At 39.4% G+C, this 16,673-nt stretch overlaps 1 protein-coding gene across 2 annotated transcripts in view; it reads right to left on the bottom strand.

Moving 5' to 3' along the window:
- Nucleotides 1-16,673, bottom strand: part of kek5 (kekkon 5) — a 482,945-nt gene that overhangs the window by 404,466 nt on the left and 61,806 nt on the right. The window contains exon 2 of one of the 2 annotated variants that reach the window (XM_065234710.1): nucleotides 9,937-10,017. The exons of the other annotated variant lie outside the window; for it this stretch is intronic. The gene's annotated coding sequence lies outside the window, so the exon portion shown is untranslated. The remainder of the gene's footprint in view (nucleotides 1-9,936; nucleotides 10,018-16,673) is intronic. 2 annotated transcript variants of the gene reach the window in all.

Genomic DNA, 16,673 nt, shown 5'->3' with positions numbered 1-16,673 from the left:
GGAAGGAAGCATTGATGTATATCCAACAAGATTTAATTTTCAAACCATGATCTAAAGGCTGACTAAAAGTAAATTGGTACGCCCCTCGCCCGCCGCTAGCGCGCCTCTAGTGTTGAGAATCCAAAATCTTTGACAGTGGTTTATTAACACTTCTATAGAGAAAAACTGGTACAAGTTTGATGAAAGTAGTCGATCGCATTCAGAAATAACGTCAAATGGAACTCAAAAGAAGAAAAATATTGTTCACAAATACCTGGAAAATTCGGAGTGGTCCGGTTCCAAACTGGCTACAGTGCTGAAGATGCCGAAAACAACAGTTTTTCGAGTGCTCAAAACCTACAACCCTGAGTGTGAAAAGGAATCAGCGGACCTACGAAAAAACTGGAACCAGGGATCGTCAGCTGCGCAGCAAGGTTCGTTAAAGCCAACCCCGGTCTTTCGATCCGAGATGTGGCCAGAAGACACAACGCCAACTTTCAAACGGTGCGGAACATCCTTGCCAGGGAAGGATACAAGTCGTACAAAGTCAGTAAACATCCGAACCGGCACACGAAGCAGAATTCCTTGGCCAAAAAGCGTGCAAGGCTCTTGTTCGACCGTGTTTTGACGAAACACAAGGGCTGTACTTTGATCGGGGGGAGAGGTAGCTCATCGATTCTTCCGGTTCGCCTCCTAGCATCGTGCTATAAGGTACCAGGCGATAACCAGGGTAGTTGATCGATAGCTCGATGACGTCATTTTGTTGGCGTCTGCAATGGGAAATTATCATAGTAGGCGTTGACGATGGGACGTTGTCGAGCTGTTGAATAGCAACTATCGTGGTAACTCACCGATTACCTGTCGATCTGCCAAATTTGGAAAGACGTCTGCATTGAATTGTCTCATATAATAATATTCCGCCCACTATATCACAAGAAATTGCGAGTAGCTGAGTGGAATGGAGATAAGTTAAGCATTGGGTACAGGACCAAGTCTCCCCTGGGTGGTGCCAAAAGATGAGCGCAATAGAATCATCAAGTTGCCATAAGGCACGGAATGAGACTATTGCATGGCTGGGTAGTCAAAGTCTTCCATTCGTTAGTCATTTCAGGTGGATTAGAACGGGTTTAGGTGGGCGTTGGCCAGATTTTTTCAGATGTAATCCTGGATAGGACCCTGTCATTGAACGTCGCGTGAAAGTGGAACTTAATGAACACCTAAGTACTTTTTCGTAGTTTTTAGTTTTCGGATTTGAAAGATCGTCGGTTACAGTGGCCTGCTTACTGAGCAGAAAAACGCGGTTCCAGGTCCTTACATATCAAAGAGATTTATGGTTAAATCGCTTGTGTATCGTGTATTTTGCGAAACTCGTTGTTGTCGTTGGTTCCGGGTTTGAATGGATACACAAATTTGAGCAACGGTATTATGTGATATGGGGGGTTCGGTGGCCTTAGAGCAACCGTTTTTGCTTACTGAGCAGAACATCATGAGTCTAATCTCAGGCCCATCCACATTCAAGATTCGTCAATCGTTTTATTTGTTAATATGACAACATGGTAATAACAGCAACTCGGTGATTAAAAAGGTGCTCGTCTGCCTAGTGGCAAACGTTTTTGCTTACTGAGCAGAAGACCGTGGGTTTAGTCCCAAGCTCCTTCGCGTTATATGATCGTTAAGACATCAATTCAGCTTATCGTTTACCAAAACGAACCCTGCTGCAAAACCAACCCTCTTATCCAACATCCCAGTGATTACTCGTGGAAGTGCAGAGGTGTTCTCGGCTTCCATCAAAGCGAGTGTCATGTCAACACAATCCTTCCCATTCCTTTCTTGACCTGTGTTCGGGCGCAGCCGGCGCTGGTATTGCCCAATTTAAGATCACCAGTTTTTACACATTGAGGATGATTGCTAGTCCCAAGCATCGTCTATTGGTTCTCTGTGTAATTACAGCAGATCTGGCAGTAACAGAGTAGCAACCGTGGGCGGTCAATCAAGCTCAAGCAAGCTCAAGCAACACAAGGGCTGTACTTTGATCGATGATGAAACATACGTCAAACTCGATTTTAAGCAGCTTCCCGGTCAAAAGTTTTACATCGCGATTGGATGTGGGAATGAGCCGGGAAGATTAAAGTTCGTGTTTGCCGACAAGTTCGCGAAGAAGGCCATGATTTGGCAAGTGGCCTGAAAACGGAACCATTCGTCACATCCTCGACGATAACATCCCAAGTTTACATCGAAGAAAGCTTGAAAAAGCGTGTATTGCCGTTTATCCACAAGCATAGGGGCAAAATCATCTTTTGGCCCGGTTGGACCACGGTATACATAACAAGGTAGGCTACTCTCGACAGTAAATATCTAGTTTGGATGTAAACACATGACGTCATTCCTATCTTTGAGCAGCGCTGACCGTAGTAACGCGAATCGTGAAGTGCAGGTTTGATTTCTTAAAAATGGTGAAGTGCGCTGTTATTAATTGCCAAAATTATGAAGGGAATAAACTGTGTTCGGTACAGTTAAAGTATTTTTGGTTTCCACGTGAGGAAAATTTGAAAGCAGTGTGGTTGAAAGCCTGTGGCAGAGATTCACATTCGCAACAACATTTAAACATTTGTTCGGAACATTTTTGTGAGCATGATTACAGGCTGAAGGATATCTTGTTGAACACGGAGTGGCTAAAACGAAGGCTGAAACCAGGAGCCATTCCTAGTCTGAAATTACCATCGCAGGATGAAATTGTTCCATTTTTAACTTTGCCACAGAACTCCGAAATAAGGTTTAATTCAACGGTGTCTAAAAATAAATTTACCTTAACGATATCTTCTCCCACTCTCAGTCTACAATCGTCAGAGGAATACATGCATGCCTCATTCGAATATTCTCTCCATGGTACCTCGGCCTTAATTTGGATAAATGTTGCTGTTCAGTCATCAAACCCGGTAATTTTTCATGACGTTGGTGTCCAATCTGTTAGTTGTACCAGAAATAAGGCTGTTCAAACGGGGTAATCAGTTGATCGACAGTTTCTTTAAAAATGTAGTTATGTGATGCTAAAACATTACTTTTAGGAAAATGTTGGAAAGTTCTTTGAGAAGGGAGAATTCGGAGTTGAAGAAAAGGCCCAATAAAGAGAACCGAAAGAATAAGGCGTACATCTCCCTGCTTCGGAAGACCAAAGCATTGAGTGTCAATGTTTCCAAGATATTTTCAAAGGGGCAGCTGCGAAAATTAAGGGATCCACATCAGCGACGGGTTCAGTGGACACCTGATGACATATCTCGCGCAATATCGTTACATGCTGCTGGTGCCAAAGCATACCGATTGCTTTTGTCACGAGGATTTCCTCTACCTGCAGTTTCGACTCTCAAGAAATGGGCAGGTAAATTAAAGCTTACCGCAGGTATTTTGAAATCAGTGCTGAACCTTTTGGAAAACAGTGAATATTGCGCAAAAGAACGGGTTTGCGTTTTGTCATTCGATGAAATGAAAATCAAATTAGTTTTTGAGCACCACCGGAGTTGCGATAAAGTTTTGAAACCATCGAATTATGCCCAAGTAGGAATGATTCGTGGAGTGTACAAAAATTGGAAACATGTAATCTACTACAATTTTGATTCTGCTATGACAGCAACTATAATAACGGAAATAATCAAAACACTCAAAAGTATTAAATTCCCCGTTGTTGCTGTTGTTTGTGACATGGGTCCGACCAACATGGGTCTATGGCGAGAGCTTGGCATCAGCTGCGAGAAAACCTATTTTACCGTAGATGACCTGTAAGTTTTTACTTTCGCAGACCCTCCACATCTCATGAAACTTATTCGTAATCATTTTATCGATACTGGTTACGTGTTGGACAAGGAAGATCAGAAACACTGGATTACCTCCAAGCCAGTAGTCGAGTTGTTGAACCTCCATCCAAATGAACTAAAGATTTGCCATAAAATCACGTTAATTCATTTGGATTTCAAAGATTCTGCCCGTCAAAAGGTAAAATACGCGGTACAGCTATTATCAAACTCCGTCTCACTGGCAATTAGGAGAGCTGTGAGTTTAGGCGATATAACATCTCAAGATGCTTTAGTAACCACCCAACTAACAATTTTAGCTGCAGATTAGCTTATACAGCCAAAAATTGGCTTATACAGTTAATATTTGCCTGTATAAGCTAGTCTGCAGCTAAAATTGTTTGTTGGGCAGTGATTTCATAAAAATAATGAATGATTGGTTTGATTTGTTCAATTCATCGTCGGCGACGAGGGGTATGAGAGAAAGGCTTAAGCATTCGATCATACAAATCATGTTCATCGAAAAATCATAAGTGATTCAAATGAACTGATTTCGCATCTACGAGTTCCAAATAAACGTGCTCTTCTACCATGCCAGAAGTGTATTCTCGTGAACAATGCAGCACTGGTTGGTTTGCCAGAACGGAGCTACTATCGGTAATCCCTATATCTTAACAAGACGAATACAACAAGATGATCTCGAGCGTTTCTTTGGTACCATACGCTCAAAAGGAGGATTACATGATCATCCAACTGCCTTGGAATTCACCTACAGGTTGAGAAACAGCAGTTTAGGTAAAATTCTTTTATACTTTTCGTAGTGAAATATATTCTCACTTAAAGTAACATCCTTAGTAAGTTTAGACAGACTATGTTAGATTAATAAGTGTAAAACAATATTTATGTGAAAATTTACAAGTCAACAGCAGTAACGTAGAGGTATCAAATTAAATCAAATGAATTTACTGGTTGTTTGCTACGAAACATTGCGAGTCATGAAGTAAAAGAGACTGGATGCGAAGGACCGCTGGACGACCAAATCAGTGCTGATTTGGAACAGGAAAATGTGTCATCACATTTCTCAGAGTTTGAAGAGGATGGTATTGAATATATTGCAGGATTTGTTATCAAAAAGCTCAAACTTAAAATCCGTTTTTACATGGGTGGATCAAGTTTCCGAAGGTGGTTTGATAAAACCAGACCGTAGTTTAACCATCAAGATAATGTGATTAGACAACATATTCAAACGAGTTCATGGCGAAACGTTTGATGAAGATAAACAAGCCATTGAATCTTGTATGAACACATCTAAGGGTGTAGATTTACCAGATAATGCTTAAAGACTGTTTTTCAGAACACGATTGTATATCCGTATCAAAAATCTAAACCGTAATATTACAAACGCTACGAAAGCAAAGAAAAGGAAAATGAAAAATATCGTTGTTTAGAACACTCTTCACAGGAAAGAAGAAAATGTTTGTTTTTTCAATGAAAGAAATCTTCTGCGTGTGCTTTATCGTTTATTTTAAAGTGAGTTGAAAACCAATGCATACTTGCAACGAATATGCTTATATGCATTGACTTTGAAAATGTACAAGAAATTCCCGCTGACTTTGCCCTTTAAAATATCTGCACACACAACGGGGCTCGTCCCATATGGAATGGAGGTGTTGTGGTATGAGAGAGACAACTATTATTAGTTGCCTCGCTCTCACTGCCGCAAATCCCGTACTATTACAAATAGTACTATTTCATCCAAAAACATTTGGATCTGGGAGCAACATAAAGCAGCCATTAGGTAATTGATTATGACACCTTTGAAGAATTTCTAACATGCATCGTACTGGTGACGTACCTTATAAACATAACCAAAAATCTAACGGTCATTTAGGATTTTAATGAGCTGGCTTTCATCGGAACTACGAAAATATAAATCGGCTTCATAGAAAAAGAAATCATTATTTCAGAACGGTTAATCGTTTGAATTTCCAAAAACCAGTCGTGCAGCATTTAAACTAAACGTACCAGACACAAATCACTATATTCTCCAGAAAAAAATGTTGCATGCATAGAATAGGGTTTTTGATCTAATTTCCGTCCTACTAAAGGGCGAAATTATTGCGACACATTCAACAGGGCATAACTTTTTTACCATTGGGTAAAAATCAACCAAATTTTGCACACTTTCTCATTGATGTGTATTGTGTACATGCTGTCAAACTCGAAGTCGTGTTTTTCGATTCAACGAAAATGGAGGTGAACCAACGCGAGTTGAGAGAACAAATTCTTTCCAAACACCTGGAATTTCCTGACCTGTCGCACCGGCAGTTGGGAAAAATGTTGAACATTCACCATTCAACCGTCTCCAGAGTGTTGAAGCGGTTCCAGGAGCGGTTGACGTTGGACCACGGCAAAGGAGCTGGAAGAAAACCGGGACCGGAGAACAAAAAGACGGAGGGAAAGGTGAAGCGGATGATTAAAGCAAATCCCAATGCCTCAAGCCGTGATTTGGCTAAAAAGATCGGCATGTCGCAGAGCTACGTCCAGAATGCAAAGAAGAGAGCTGGACTACATACATACAAGGTACAGAACTTCCAACAATCGACGGCTAAAACTCGGGCACGGAAGCTCTACGAGAAGGTGCTGACAAAATATGGCTGCTGTGTGATGGAAGACGAAACGTATATAAAAGCCGATTTTAAGCAAATTCCGGGGTTGGAGTTTTTCACCGGCAAGAGCAAGTTCGATGTGGACGACAAATTTAAGAAGAAGAAAATGTCGAAGTTCGCCTCCAAATATCTCATTTGGCAGGCCATCTGCTCTTGAGGACTGAGGAGTGAGCCTTTCGTGACAAAGGGCACAGTACATGGCGAGATCTACAAATCTGAGTGCCTCGAGAAGCGCCTTTTGCCGTTCTTGCAGCAGCACGACAAAGCTCCGCTATTTTGGCCAGATTTGGCATCATGCCACTATTCTAAAAGTGTCCTGGAGTGGTATGAGGCCAATTCTGTCCATTTTGTTCCAAAGGACATGAATCCGCCAAACTGTCCGGAGCTGCGCCCGGTGGAGCAGTACTGGGCAATAATGAAGCGGGAACTTCGGAAGAGCAAGAAGACAGTCAAAGACAAGAAGGACAGGTTAAGAAAATGGAAAAAAAAAAACTGAGAAACTGGTACCGGATGACACTGTAAAGACAGTGGAGGGCATCAAGCGAAAATGCGTTCAATTTTACACTCAAGGCTCCATCGATTAACTTTTCATTTGATTTTTGAAGTAAATATATGTATAAAACTACCCTAAAATTTTGGTTTGATTCTAAACATTATAAGAAAATTGGCATGACATTTTCGGTGTCGCAATAATTTCGTGTTCGCCCTTTAAGGACAACCCCCGCTTTACCTCTATTTTTTGAACGGGTTTGAACAAAAAAAGGAATATTTCTATCGAAGATGACTTGTATATTTAATCACCTTTCCATACGTACCATCGAATTTGATAAAGCGTCACAAGTTGTTGAGATATTGTTTAAAATCTAATACTGCTTCTTGATTCTAAATTCGTCCTACGAGTTTCAATTCCGTCCTAACGCATTGAAACGCCATTAGATTTTCTTCGTCCTACGGATGCTGATGGGCTCCATCAAGAGGAAGGTTCGAGATTTCGTTCGAACTGGAGAAATGTAACCATCAAATGCTGTAACTTTGAAGTTTTAATAAAAACTGTAAGCTGGAGACTCTATCTCTCGCATTTCATTCTCCGGTTTGTGGACTTTTGGGAGACCTTTGATCCTGGGTAGAATGGGATTTGCACTCCTTCAGTGCTTTCTCCATGCGTTTCACTATGTTCTTTAAGGGGTCTACTCGAAGCTGTCTATACGGTCCGTTGTTAATCTTCGTTGTCATCTGATTGTCGTAATCGTCCTTGTCCATGATAACGACTGCGTTGCCCTTGTCTGCTTTCACATAGTATACTGCTTTACTTTTCAGCTCCTTTACAATCCGAATTTCCTTCTCGTTGGTGCGACTTTGTTCCTGTCCGTCCTTGATTACGTTCGATGTGATAGTCCTGACCGTATTCTGTGATGATGCTGGAAGTGACTTGGTAATCGCTGTCTCTACGTCAATGATGATCTGCTCCACGTCTGGCTTTGTTGTAACTGCGTATCCTAGCCCCTTGTTGAGGTTTGTCAATTGTTCTTCCGTGAATGCGGTCGTCGATCGGTTGACAGCCAACCCAGCAATGGACTGAACCCTAGGCGTCGTTTCGATGGTGGATGGGATCTGCTCATCCGTTCAGTGTGTCCTCCACCTCCGTTGAGACTCGTGTCGTAGTCTGTTTAGCTTCCTATCGTACAGCTCATTGTAACAAAGTATACGTAGGACAAACCAAGACAACTTTAGCAACTAGATTTAAAGAACATATAGCGGAGGTTAATAAGGCCAAAAAGCAATCCTGGAAGATATGTCTTGGATACAAGCTTTTACTCTTTATTTAACTCTTTTATCAGTCATTTGTGGTCCTGAAAAGGACCGATAGGTTAGAAGCTTGGAAGCCAGTTTAGAACAATGCTGTGGAAATTTGTCCTCGATGTTCTTGGAGATGAAAGCTGTGGGAAATGAAATATGTATTAGGGAAAACACATCAATCATCTATTAGGGAAAACACATCTCAATCTAAGCCTACCGAACGGTACCTACGTTTATGCTTTTAGATGCAAATTTTAAGCCTCTATTTTCTATTAGGAGAATTCGGCAATTTTTTTTTTTGCGTAATTCTTTAAATAGGAGGGGCTTAAAATTCACAACAAAAGGCATAAAGATAGGTGCTTGGAATCAATATTCGGCGACTGTGATAGGGAAACCACTTTTCCCATCATGGGAACGCCTGGTTTTCTGATATAAAATTACGCATTTTTGTGCACAGAACTTTTGGTTTATTCAATAGATAATAAAAAAGGGAAAAATGATTGAAGGAATTTCTTGCAAAAATTTCTCCAATCGCGAGATATTCGCGATCAATCATATAGATTTGAGAACAATTTCCTACCGACTTGTGTATTCAGAATTAAAATCCATCATCTCTGGATCAAAATCAGACATGCCGCGACCGACTTTGGATTCTGAAATTGCACCCCCAATGTTGCCTTAAAAATATATGGTATGTTAGATTAAATCATATGGGAACTGACATCCGATTTTTGACCTTGACAAATGTCCAAAAAATACTCTTTACCAAATTTATGGTGGTCCTGAAAATGACCGTTTTTTCGTGATACTGCACTATTAGGGTGTTCAACACGGATGAGGCTTGCGAGCTGTATGTTGTTTGGAACGAGGGTGACGCGCTTGGCATAGATGGCCGACAGCGACTCACGAAGATGGATCCCGATCAGAAGCGATGAGACTTCTTCCTCCTTCTTCGGTGAATGGACGCTTATGTAGGCTGCAGGTCGCTGCTGACGACCGACCGGACCTCACCATACACGGTGATTGAATAAGCACCGTTCAGGGAGACAGGATCGAATTCTGTTTAACGGAATGCGCTGTTAACATGCAATCGGTGATAATTTTGATCACTATTGCAACAGTTGGACTTTTTTGTAATTTTCAGTAGTGACCTATTGAAAATTAGTTATGTATTCAATTTAGCAGATTCGTAGGAAAATGTCTAATCGATGGGCTTGTTTAGAATTAAAACCCATCCGCTATTGACAGAGTTATATGTGGTCAAAACCTGACCACTTTTCGTAATGTGGTTCATTTTGTTTTTTTTTTTTAAATTGCACCCCCAATATGTTGCCGAAAGACGTAATCCTACGTCAAAAGACACCATTTAGAATGGCAGCATTTTTGTAAATATGGGAATGATTACCCATTATAAAACACAATTATGCAAAGTTTTATGCGAATCTGAGAAGGTCGTCTACTCTGTTGCCAAAATCGATAACGTGTTAAAATGACGTTAAATTATTAACCAAATATTCCTTATGAGTGGCATTCGCTAAAACGTTGCTTAATGCTTCAAAAATGCAGTTTTAGGATACTGAGGCACTTCAGGTCAAGGATAAACAATATGGATACATCTGGGTGTCCGGAAAGAAGATGATTTTCCTATAACTCATTTTCAACTATTCTGCAGTGGATCTTGAAAAATAATCATATAAATAATTTACCTAATTTCTTGGTTTGATTCTACCAAGACGCGTTTAACGCTTGAATTTAAGGCTGGAACAGTTTTGATGCAGCAAGTGGATCTACCTGTAAAGACAAGAAATATAAAAGTTCATCAGTAACCGAGTAATGTGACTGTTTGTGTTGGACAAACATACGCACAGACACAGACAAACAGGCACAGATAAATTCCATTCCAACTCTTTACTGTAATAAGCTTGTTGGCCCTGAAACGTTTTGTTGCCAAAGTTGGTGATGAGTGCGTCTGTCGTTTTAAAGTGTAGACGACATTCATGGCCGCTTACGCTTGGCGTGTTCAGAGTAGGTGACAGCATCACGGATCACATTTTCCAGGAACACCTTCAGCACATCTCGTAGATCAGACCGAAGATACGTTTGACACCGCCAAGGTTAGCAAGACGACGGATGGCGGTTATCACGAAGAACCTTGCGATGACGCTTGGCGCCTCCTTTAGCAAGACCAGTAATTGTAGCTTGTTGGGTAGAAGAGTGCACTACCTAACCTGCGTCCACCTTCCTACTGCTGCTATTGCTGCTTCTGCTGCCTGCTCATAATGTCGTCCGAAGCGAAAATAAGTTGAGGCTACTACTACTAAAATGTTTGTTTATTTACTTATTGTCTTGTGGTTTACAATTATTGTACATTTCAATTGATTTAGCCCGAAACCTCTTCATGTTTGGTGATTGTGTCTGCAACAAGTTACTGTTTGATTTTAGTTTTACATTGTAATAGTTTACATTTTGCTTTTAAGAAAAGCATGTTTGTTAATAATGAGTTGAGGCTAGACAACAGCACTCTTTTATATCTATTCAGGTTAAAGCAGAATGATGTGCAACCAAGTGGTACTCGATTATGACGACTGGGTTTGGGAAGAACGTTTATTTCATGAAATCAGAGATAAAATCATCGCTTTTTATTTGTACATTATGCTTGAAATTACCACATTTTCTAGAAATAGAAAAAGTAGAAATATTTCTGATCGATTGGTGATTAAATTATTGAAATTGGTCTAGGGGCAGCTGAGTTATTAACGTTCAAAATCTTTCATGATTTTGTTACATGTCCCATTTTCAGTTTTAACAAAGTGTACCCCCATATAAAAATCACAGACGTAGTTCAGACGTCAAAAATTATAATTGTTTTCATGTTTTTTTTTATTCAGCATCAAAACCTAATGTTTAACAATGTTCACATTCTTATTGCTAAATACAACTTCCACATATTGTTGTGTTACAGTGTGATGTTTTGAGCACAAAGAAAACACCGCATGTATTGCATGTTACTCTGCTCATGTTTTTCTTGTCAGTACAATAGAAGCAAATTGTATTTTATTTTTAATCCATGTTTTATGAAACTATGGAGCTGGGAGCTGAAAAATCTCGATAATAAAGTCTTAAAAAAAAACTATGTATCAGATGTACTGGATTGTTTGGAGAATGTTCCCATGGCTAGCTGGGTCCAAGTTTATTAATACATGACAGTTTTGGATTGTTTTTAATTATTGGGTAAAACGGGCTGAAGAATGCTGTGAAATTTAGACCACAGGCAAGGTTTATGATCTCATGAACGAAACAAAAATTCAAATAAATTGGATTGGCAAATTTTCCCGGAAAACTTTAGTAGAAGTTCTTGGATCTTCTCGGACATCATGTACCTTTAAAATTCATATTTCATGAACCAAGCATTGTAGAGCAAATATTTTTAGTGAACTGATGGAAATTATGTCAGAAATCCATATAAAATATAATTTGCTGTATGACTTATGATTTTTCAAAGTACTTGATGTCCGCGATAATCCGACAGCTTCAATTAAAGTTTTCCAGGAAAGATTTACCACGCCAACATTTTTGAATATTTTTTTTAATATACTATACCTATAAGCAAATTTTCATAGAGAGATTTGAGAACATTCGACCCAAACCTGTCTGATAATAAAAACAGAAAAACTGTAAACGTCTAGGATAAGTTTCGTGGAGTGAATACTTCCGTAGATTGAATCCGAAGCACGATCCTATGTCCATGTTCATGTCTATAATTGCCACGTTTCCAAATTCATTTTTATCACAGTTTCAAGTGTCTTTGAAAAAAAAAACCTGGGAGCTCTATTGTGTTACCTGTCCCATAACGAATATCTAATTTAACATATCATTTTCAATGCAAAATAAGACGATTCCATGTTCTTCCGGATATAACGTATATTCGATGCGAGTCAGGTAAAACTGTAGGATCAGTTTCATGCCCTGTGCATTTTTTCGCGCGTTCCAAATCTTCCGGAGGACGGTCCCATGGCCATCCAGATCCATGTTTATGTCATTACCCCAAATTCATTCCTATATCACAGCTCCTAGTGCTTAAAAAACGCGTAGCTCTAGGATCAGTTTGATGACTCAACGAATGTTAAAGATCTTCCAGAGGGCGATCCCATGCCTAAACCCCAAATTGATTCTTATATCAATTCCATAGAGTGGCAGCTTTTAAGGATGTACCGGATCTTCCGGAGTACGGTTCCACAGCCATCCAGGTCCATTTTTATGTCACGACGTCAAATTCTTTCTTATATCACAGTTCCAAGTGTTTTTGAAAAACCGCGGAGTTCTAGGATCAATTTCAAAGATTTAACACGTTTACGTCCCCATCGTCCGGGCGAATGTGTCTGTGAAAATGAATTCAAACATGGCGGGATATCTCTTTGTGCTGTTTACATGATTTTTGCAACTGAGCTGCTTTCGTCTTCCACCTGACAAATCTTTGCAAAATCAGCACTGCGAGAGAGGCTAGTAAAACATTCCTGAATCAACCGCTAGGTACTACTATTGACTAAATTCTGCGTTCAGATTCTAATTGAAACAAGCCTTCACACTTCATTCTGGACAAAAAAAAATCTCTAAAATAACACCACTAAAGGAGGGGTAATGGCTTACTCGTCACATGCAGGCTACATGATCGCCATGGGAAGGGATTATGATTAGATTTAAGTGGGTGGTTGGATTTTTTTTGGATTGAGTTGGCCACGGTGCTGCAAAATGATATGGAATGTGTAAGCTGGAAATAATATGAATTTTGAATGAGTTATCTAATTATATATGAATTAATTATTGAGAGTGCTGCTCTGCTTTGAATCAAATTTGAGAATTATATAATGATGCTTTCATATCGTTAGCGTTGTTACGGTATACTTCGTTGATTGGATTTAGTGTTAGTGTATTTTAAAGTTTATGGTTTATTGAGAGGCGAGAAATAGTTCCAATGCGATAACAATTTTAACATTTCAACTTTTGATTATTACGGCGCTTTATGATCTCGAAACCCGGCGATGGTGGTTCATTCTGTTGTGGGAGAGCTTGGGATTAAATCCATAATTTTCTGCTCAGTAAGCAAAAATGATTTCTCTAGGGTCATCGAACATCTCAAAACCACAACACTCCACGATAAAATATGATTAAGTTTTCGTTTGGTATGTAATGAACAACAGAGATACGCGACAATTAATATAGTTTCTGCGGTTGATAGTTAATAACACTGAGTAAAAGTTCTGAATATACCTATATCCTAACACGTCCTAATTTTTTGGTACCGCCCTCTTTACGAATTTAGCTATGTTGTCCCGATGTCGGTCGTATTCTGTACATGCTTTAAGTTACAACATTGCCGTCCAAAAGTGTTTTGTAGTAATTGACTTGAGGAGCATTTTTCTAGAACATTTGAAAACACACCCCGTTGGGGTGTTTTTTTTTTTGGGTACCTCCTAAGAATCTAGAATTCATGTAAATTCACTGTAAAAAAAAACCATAGGATGAGCTGGTATGTTGAGATTTCCATAAAGTAATTATTTCAACAAACCAAAGGAATGAAAACACTCTAAATCCGATGATTTTAATCATACTTTATTGTTATTTTATTCAATTTAAAAATATTATTGGTCTTGTCTGATTATACGAATTACACAACTTTCTAAAACTGATAAAATTGACCATATTTGACATTCATGTTGTCCCCTGAGAAAAAGTCTTGAACAGAGCTGGAAAGCACCTCAGAGCGTTAGCAAAGCAACTTTGTGCATGCATCTCACAACACTCGACAAAGAGTGTGTGGTTCTCCCATTTACTTCGCACACTCTTTTCCAACTAATCTGTACACAATGAGCGGTACAGTCCGTGCGGCGCAGGGAGTGAATATAATACAACAAGCGCTAATGTCTTTTTTGAATTCTTTGCAGACTTTGCTTACCACGACTGCATGCATAGGAGATGAAGAAAGGCATAACGAAGAATAATTTTGTCTTTTTACTACACTGAGTGGCGCTCTTTGCGTCGGAGCCGTCGGAGCGATGGCTACACATTGAGCTTTCGTTATTTCTGGTTGTGTGTCTTCTCTTCTCCGTTGCTTTACACTTGCGCAGGGTGAAAGACAAGCAAACTTTGTGTTTGCTTGATTTTCTGTTTGTTTATTTCAGAAAATCAGTACATTGCGCGCATTGAGTGATCAGATGACAGCTCTGGTCTTGAACATACCTATACCCTAAGACGTTTTAATTTTTCGGTACCGCTCTCTTTATGAATTTGGGTATGTTGTCCCGATGTAGGTCTTATTCTGCCTAACTGAAGTATGTTATGACATTGTCGCCCAAAAAGTTTTTGTAGGAAGTGACTAGAGAAACACTTTCCTAGAACATTTGAAAACAATTTCTTGCCATCTTACCCCTCGTTTGGGTGATTTTTCAGATTAGACACCCCCTTAAAAATATAAAATCCATGGAAATTAACAGTAAACATCTTAGAGATGCGATGGGATACTGAGATTATAATTGTGCTGTTGTTGTAGAGTGTATTTTGTATAAATGCGATTACATTTTTCTTGAACATTTGGAAGTGTTATCTTAACGTTTTATCTCTCATTTGGATGATTTTCCGAATAAAATATTTCACTAAAGTTCTGGAACTAAAAGAAGGACTCTGTAATCATGAAACTTTATGACGTCACCACACCTTGCTCTGCTCATAACCATATCACTAATATCTCTTCACCTCCTCTGCATCACATTGCATCAAATCCACACATGTAAAACGTCAAATAAGTGTCGTATTTGAGTACCGGAGTATCGTGATCTGTTTTGCAATTCAAGTGACAATAGCTTGAGAGAATGGTAATGCGGGACAGCTGTGCATTTATCATTTGGAGCTCCGATTATATGGAGCGACTCGGACATCTACAATGCAGAGAACTGTTATGTTTGCGTAAATAAAGTGTTGGGCGACAACAAATGTTCGAGGGATAATATCACATATAAAGAAGTATCATCAGATCAAATTCCAAAGTCGCTTTCGAAAGTTATTACTGTTCCAAAGCATTTACAATAAATACAATGTAATTTCCGAACAAGCCTAATTACCATCATTAGCAACAACAAGTTACTCTGCTTATGTGCCATCCCAGGTTAGTGCACCGTGTACCCATGTCAAAATGACACAAGATCATTTGAACAAAATAGTCCAAAGACTAAATCTGTCCCAGCACAAAGCGGAATTATTGGCAGGTCATTTAAAATCAGTTAATATCCTGACTACCGGTGTTAACACTACATCCTTCCGACATCAACAGAAATCATTTGTTCCATTTTTTTACAAGCAACAGAGAAAATACGTTCGCATACTGTATGGACATCAATGGATTAGTGACTAAAATGGGAAATCAATACCGGGCAGATCCATGGTTGTAAAACCTCACTTAAAGCTGTTCTACTATACGTTGATAACTCGAAAAATCCTGTGCCAATTGCAACCTGCGTAAACACAAAAGAAACCTACGATAGTCTTAAACAGATTTTAGATGAAGTTAACTACAAGGATCATCAGTGGCGTATTTGTGCAGACCTTAAGGCTGCCACGTTATTATGCGGTCTACAAACTGGATATACGAAAAACATGTGTTACTTGTGCTTGTGGGACACACGCTTTAGGCAGCACCAGAACTTGAAAAATGATTGGGAAATGCGTGGACAACACCAGCTAAGGAAATCTGATGTAATCTACCCACCACTCGTTCCCAGAGACTCAATCTTGCTTGCTCCCCTTCATATCAAGCTAGAGATAGTTAAAAACCTTATTAAGTCATTGGACAAGCAAATGTTTGCGTGACATGTTCCCGAATCTAGTCCAGCTAAACTTGAAGAAGGTAAAAAGTAAATATCTATATGATAGAATAATCTTAATTGTATTCGTTCGGCAGAAATACTTAATGGCCCGGATATCAGGAAGCTAGAGAAGAGTACAGTCTTCGAAAACAATCTTTTGACAAAGGAACAAGTTGCCTGGAGATGCGTTAGAGATGTGATTCATAATTGTCCAAGATCCCGATCAATTATTGAGAGTAAGGTAATCGCGGTCAACGATATAAATGTGCGAATGTTCCTAAAAATCATCATCCTATCAGATACTGACAATTGCATAACAATCCGAACTCCCACTACAAACAATCAACAAATTCCTGACCAGTCTCATCATATCAATTAGTTTCCATTCAATTAGATTAGTTTCCAATCTAAAGTATATTTTGTTTAGGGTCAGTACTACCACCACGGTCATCTGACTCCATCCCAACGCACGTAAATGGTATTCCCAAATGCCACAACCGCACACATAACAGGACACACAGCCATAACCGAAGTATTCACCCTTTTCGAAAATGAAGCAATACATAAATTATGTATGATACCAACTG

Source organism: Ochlerotatus camptorhynchus, unplaced genomic scaffold (genome assembly GCF_037179485.1).
Source record: "Ochlerotatus camptorhynchus isolate MF236.1 unplaced genomic scaffold, CSIRO-AGI_Acam_v1.1 ptg000435l, whole genome shotgun sequence".
NCBI classification, from domain to species: Eukaryota; Metazoa; Arthropoda; class Insecta; order Diptera; family Culicidae; genus Ochlerotatus; species Ochlerotatus camptorhynchus.
Note: the sequence above shows the minus strand (reverse complement) of the source record. Positions and strands in the feature narration are given on the sequence as shown.